General features: G+C 41.1%; 1 pseudogene; it reads left to right on the top strand.

Annotated features, from left to right (window-relative positions):
- Positions 1-5933: 5933 nt before the first annotated feature.
- LOC116086737 lies at positions 5934-6050 on the top strand (annotated as a pseudogene).
- Positions 6051-6405: the final 355 nt, after the last annotated feature.

The following is a 6405-nucleotide window of genomic DNA, read 5'->3' as shown; positions in this document are numbered from 1 at the left end:
TTGAGGACTCGAGATTCAAGCCTCTATTCTCCTGGCTCATGTACCAACAGCCTCCCGGGACTCCGGCCAGGCCCGTGCAGCCGGAACATGCTCGGAGCCCGAGGGTGCTGCACCAGTCCATAGGAGATGGCTGCTGTTTTAGACCTAATGTGTTTCAGGTGACCTCAGATGTACCCTGACTACTGAGCTGCCAGATTTTTCATTTTTCTCTTTTGTAATGATTGTAAAAGCCTCATGTCATTTTTTGAGAAATACATTCAGATAGAACACTTCTTGTGTAGTGTCTATTTGTCAAAAAGCCTAATCTTATGCACACCTGGCCAGAACCCATCGTCCTGCGGAACAAGGGACCCCGTAAGAAACCCCAGTCTGTGGCATCAGACAAGGAGAGAGGTTTTGCAGTGGCCTACAAATCAAAACCAATTTCAGGCTGTCTACAAGATGTGTCCCCTCAAAGCATGAGAGTTAAGTGCTTTGACAGTGATGGCTTATGTGTTCTGGGGCGGAGGAAGGTGGGAGGTAAGAATGGTGTTAAATGAGACGGCTCAGAGCATGCTCCACAGTAAGGAAGCATGCAGATATAGAACCGCAAATGTGAGTCCTATGGGACAAACAATATGATATTTACATTCATGAACAAAAACGCTAGGTCTTGCAAGGAGAAATGGATAAAGATGCTTTGCTTAAAAGAGATTTTATCACTCCCATGACAAGAAATCCCATGAATAAAAATGAATAAATAAGAATATAAAAGACCCAGATGATATAATAAGTCACTGAAAACCAAGAAAATATAATTTTTTCTATCAAGGTGCCTATGAAAGGGCCTTGTCTTCTTTATCAGAAACCACAAAAAGGCAGTCTTGAAACCCAGTCACATACCAGACCACATGAAAATAGTAATACTTCTTTTTAATTGAAGAAACCTATTCAGGTAATATTCTTTATCATAAATAATAAAACAATGGCGTTTATCATAATTTTTTAAGGAAAGTCCCTTGCCATTTGAAAATTTCAGCTTTATCATTTTAAAACAATTCTTGAATCTAAAACTATAATTACAGAATGTATGAGAGCAAATAATGTGATGGCATCATACTCAGAACGTGGGAATATAACAATAGTGATCAGAGAAAATGAGAGGAATGCGTACAGTAACCAATATCAGATCAATAGCTTGAAACTGGCTACAGCAAGAGTGCATACACCAGGGAAACCAATGAAGACACCAACCAAGGTATTGGTTCTCTTTCTCAGCACTCAGTGTCTGTTAAGCATAGCCAGCACTGGGACATCTCAACTTGGCCGAGTTCTGTCAATTTACTTTATGTTTTTGTGTTGTATCTATCATGAAATATATTTGGTAGTTCTCTTTTTGAATGCATGTGCTTACTCCATTTGAAGACGGAGAATCTTCAAACCCTAAGGAAGCAACTACCTTTTCAACTCAGAAAAAGAAAAACTAAAATAAATAGTAATCAGGTGGAAAGAACTCAGAAGAAAAAGCTAGAGCTTTAATTTTATCTGAGTATTTTAAAAGTTGCATGCATTTTAAAGCCCAAATGCTTGCTGTTTAGAGGACCAGAAAGGAAGCAGTAAAGTTGGCCTGCTGTTGGTCTAATTTTATAAAAATTAGAAATTCAATTATATAAAACTGAACTGCAATAGAGGAAATTATTGCAGACAGAACCACAAGATGATTTTGCAAACTCAGGCAACTAAATTTGAAAACAGTGATGAAGTATATAATTTTTTAATAAAGCTAATTTCATTGAAATATAGCTCAATCAAAATTGGTCTAAATAGATCAGTTGTTACCACAAACTTATTTAAAACTTCACAAAAGCCTCTCTTTCCTCCAAAGTACTATTTCAAAACAGCTTCACAAGGGACTATGAAGTTTAGAATCTAAACTAAACAGGCAATCCAAGAACTTCCATTTTGGAACCAGTTCCTTCAACATAAGACAGAGATGGAAAGAGGGAAGGAAGTTTCATCCCCAGATCTGAAGCAGACTGCTTCCAGGGGCCTGTCCTACCATGCCATCTCCAATCCCTAGGGATTTGACCAAACCCTGTGATGGACCTTCTGAGCCCCATATTTCTTCTGGTCAGTCCCCAATACCTTGAAACACTTTTTGCCTGGGACCTCTATTTTCAAGATTCAGAGAGGGCAACAGAAACCCAGAGAATGGAACACCCACACAACAAAGACATGACCAGTTACCAGTGCCTTGAATTATTATCATCCCAAATCCAGATAGCCAGTGTACAAATATAGTCTATGAAATGACAGGCAGGATAATATGCCTCCACTAGAGCCCAGTGGAGTACTACAATATGCCCTGAGTATTCCGACATGTCTCAAACACACATAAGGACTTCTTTCAGCCCCCTCCCCTTCCCTTTCTTCCTCTTGCTCCTGCCCTGCTTGCTCTGGGCCCCTTTCACTTCGGCCCATAGGTTTGGGGAGGGGAGCAGGGGGGTGGTTTCTCGTTACGGATGGTTGTGAGCCACCATGTGGTTGCTGGGATTTGAACTCATGACCTCCAGAAGATCAGTCAGTGCTCTTAACTGCTGAGCCATCTCAACAGCCCACAGAAGGACTTCTAATAAATAGGCTATTTGAGTAGGATAGAGGTCCTTGAAGAGAAAATTAATAAATCCCTTTAAGAAATCTATGAAAATACAAACTCGAATGAAATGAAGAAAACAGTTCAAGATGTACAAGTAGAAATAAAAACAATTTAAAATTTTCAAACGGAGGGAAAACTACAGATAATGAAATGAAAAATACAGATACCTTAACAGGAAATATAGAGGCAAGCCTCACCAACAGAATATAAGAGATAGAAGAAAGGAAAACGTTCTACAGTGTTATGGTTTATATATGTTTGGCCCAAGGAGTGGTACTATTAGGAGGTGTGGCCTTGTTGGAGTAGGTGTGTCACTGTGGGCATGAGCTTTAAGATCTTCATCCTAGCTGCCTAGAAGTAAGTATTCTGCTAGCAGCCTTCAGATGAAGATGCAGAATTCTCAGCTCTTCCTGAACCATGTCTGCCTAGATGCTGTCATGTTCCTGCCTTGATGATAATAGACTGAACCTCTGACCCTGTAAGCCAGCCCCCATTAAATGTTGTCCTTATAAGAGTTGCCTTGGTCATGGTGTCTGTTCACAGCAATAAAGCCCTAACTAAGACAGAAGTTGATACCAGGGACTGGGGTAATACTGTGATAGGTCTGACCATGCTTTTGTTTGAAAGAATGTGGATTTTAGCACTTTGGAAAGGAAAGCCATGGAATGCTTTAAGTGGGACTTAATGGGCCATCCTACCAGGAATATAGAAGACTGTGGCTAAGAGTAATTTGAACTGTGCAGACCTGGCCCAAGAGGTTTCAGTGGAAAAGAATTTCAGTGAGTGACCTAGAGACTGTTTTTTTTGTGGTATTTTGGTGAAGAATGTGGCTGCTTTTTGCCCTTGTCTAAAGAGTCTACCTGAGGCTAAGATAAGGAGATTTATATTAATTGCATTGACAAAGGATATATCAAAAAAGTCCAGCAGAGACTTTGTTCTCTGGTTTAGTCTCATGAAGAACACTCTGATCAAGCATAGCAAGCTTAAAGAGAAAAAATACAAAATGTATGATCCAAGTAATAATAAAGAGGTACCAGGAAGTAAAATGGAGCTAAATCCTATGTTCAAGGAGATAAAGATGTTTAGGGAGTGGTGATCTCAGGGCAATATCCCGCCCAGCTAAGCTTATTGTTTATGCTCTTGCAGTTGAACAATTGACTTGGTTATTGTTTTCACTTGGACTTTTGATCTGGAATTAACTACAGTACAGAAATGGAAGGCACACTTGTGATCCAGACTTTGAGGCTGGAAGAGACAGGCTTTTCATCTAGATCTTGAGGAACAGTGGCTATGAAAAGGTTAGGCCAGGCATGGTGTTATATGCCTTTAATCCCAGGTGACAAAGGCAAGTAGATCTCTGTGTTCAAGATCAATCTACACAGCAAGTTCCAGGACAGCCAAGTTTTGGCAGTGAAGGAATTAGAAAACAGAAAGCTGTTGATAATGTAATAGAACAAGAGGCCATGTTCCAGCCTCAGCAGGCAGCAGAACTTGGCCATGTAGCTCTGGCTTTAGAGTCCAGGACAGAAGGGACTACTGGGACAATTGATGTTGGTTACCTGTATCTAAGGAATTAGCAGTGATTGAGAAGAGACCAGAATCACTGAGGTGAAATATGAAAAGAGTTTTTAAGAGCACAAAGAAACTGTGTTACAGATATAGCCAAGGTCGTACCTCATGCTGCAGCTGGACTTGTTAATTTGTAAGAATCACCCAGATAGTACTGGTTTTGAAGGTATAAAGGGGTCATGGAGTGCAGCTGAGGCTTGGCACTCTAAGAGGTCAAGGAAGGACATTGGTGCAGGTGCAGCCTTAGTTTCAGTTGATAGTCCAGGACTGAAGGGGTTATATTAAGAAGTTGAGGCTTGGGATCATAGAGAGAGCCTGTGAGATGCTATTGGTGAAGGCTAGTTGTAGCAGAAGACCCTAGAAGATTAAAGATGGCAGTACCATGGGGTAACCACTAAGATCAGCAGCAGCAGTATAGTGGAGTCAACCAGAGCCTAGAGTGTTGCAGAGGGCAGAGTTGTAGAAGTGACCCGAACCCTTTGGAGGAGCCCAGAAGATCATGTGTGGATCCCAAATATTGAAACAAGGAATTGTAAAGTGGAAGTTGCCTTTCAGACCCCAAGATGTTAACGATACCAGAGCCATGGGATACTTGCCAAAAAAGGCTTCTAACAGAGAGTGGAACCAGCCCAGGAGAAAGAAGATTGTTGCAGTCAACAAAGATGGAAAAAGGAGTTAAAGATATGAAGACTACTTTAACATCAGACAAGGAGATTCAGAGTTTTGAATTTGCCCAGGTTCTTTTTGACTTTGTTTGGTTCAGTATTTCTTCACTATGATGTTTTGGAATCACAATGTACATCATAATGATGCTTTAGGTTTGTGATCTGCTTTTTGATTTTGACTTTATAGGTGATTGCAAGTAAGTGACTGAATGAATCTCAGAAAAGACTTTGAACTTCAGGCTTTCAACATTGTTGAAACTGCTATAGACTGTTATGAGAGTTTTGAAGTTGGACTAAATGTATTTTTCATTATGCTTTGGCTAGGCCCCCACAGATGCAGGTGTTTTAAACAAACCTATGGGAACAAGGAGTGGAATGTGGTGATTTGAATATTCTTGGGCTAGGAAGTGGCACTATTAGGAAGTATGGCCTTGTTGGAGTAGGTGTGGCCTTGTTAGAAGAAATGTATCACTCACAGTGGGGGTGGGTTGGAAACCCTCCTCCTAGCTGACAGGAAGTCAGTCTTCCCCTAGAGGCCTTTAGATAAAGATGTAGAACTCTCAGCTCCTCGAGCACTATGTCTTCCTGAACACTGCCATGCTCCAGCCTTGATGATAATGAACTGAACCTCTGAGCCTTTAAGCCAGCCCCAACGAAATGTTGTCCCTTATAAGAATTGCATTGGTCATGGTGTTTGTTCATAGCAATAAAACCCTAACTAAGACATGGTCTCATGTCCATGTGTACATGGAAAGCATCATTTGCTCTCAGAGAGTTATATTATGAAAAAGAGGACATGAAGTTAGGAAAGGGAATCTGCTGGGAGTTAAAAGGGAAAGTGTGAGTAAATATGCCTGATATACATGTATGCATTATAAAATTCTCAAAGAACAAATAAAAATAGTAAATGTTAACATTATAAAAGTTGAAAATGTAATGAAATAAATAAAGAGGAAAGGAAAAGGAGAAAAAGTAAAACATGAGGATGGTTAATTAGAAGAAAAGGAGAATAGAGAAGATATTATGGCAAGAGAGAGAAAAACTCAAGGGATTAAAAAAAAATCTGTGCCCCTGGAGCTATTGGAGATGTGGCTGCTGTGTCATGTGTACATCCATAGGTGACAGAGAAGAGAGAAGGTGTTCTGAACTGTGAACATCTAAATGATTAGTAGACTAACATTCCCTGAGAAAAGCAAGCCTGAGCCAACATAAGCTGGTACCACATAGGCCTGGATGGGTTCCCAGGATGCAGAGCAAGCTGGAGACTAGAAGAACTCTGCCTGGGACAACTACCAGACCTGCACCATAAATCCCAGATAGGGAGCTAGCCTGAGTTGACTATCAGTCTAGCCTGGGGACATGTTGACATCTGAGGTCTGTGCAGAACTCACCCACCCCTCACCTGGGCATCATGGGAGAGCTGATCCTTGGGGCCTGGGAGCAGGAGAGCAGACTCTACCCCTAGCCAGCTGCAGTACACTGGTCAGCAGCCCCTATCCCTGTACATTGTGGGTGTTATAGAGGGGTAGGGGTAGC

Source organism: Mastomys coucha, unplaced genomic scaffold, assembly GCF_008632895.1.
Source record: "Mastomys coucha isolate ucsf_1 unplaced genomic scaffold, UCSF_Mcou_1 pScaffold12, whole genome shotgun sequence".
Taxonomy (NCBI): domain Eukaryota; kingdom Metazoa; phylum Chordata; class Mammalia; order Rodentia; family Muridae; genus Mastomys; species Mastomys coucha.
The sequence above is the reverse complement of the archived record's forward strand: the minus strand, read 5'-3'. Positions and strand labels throughout refer to the sequence as shown.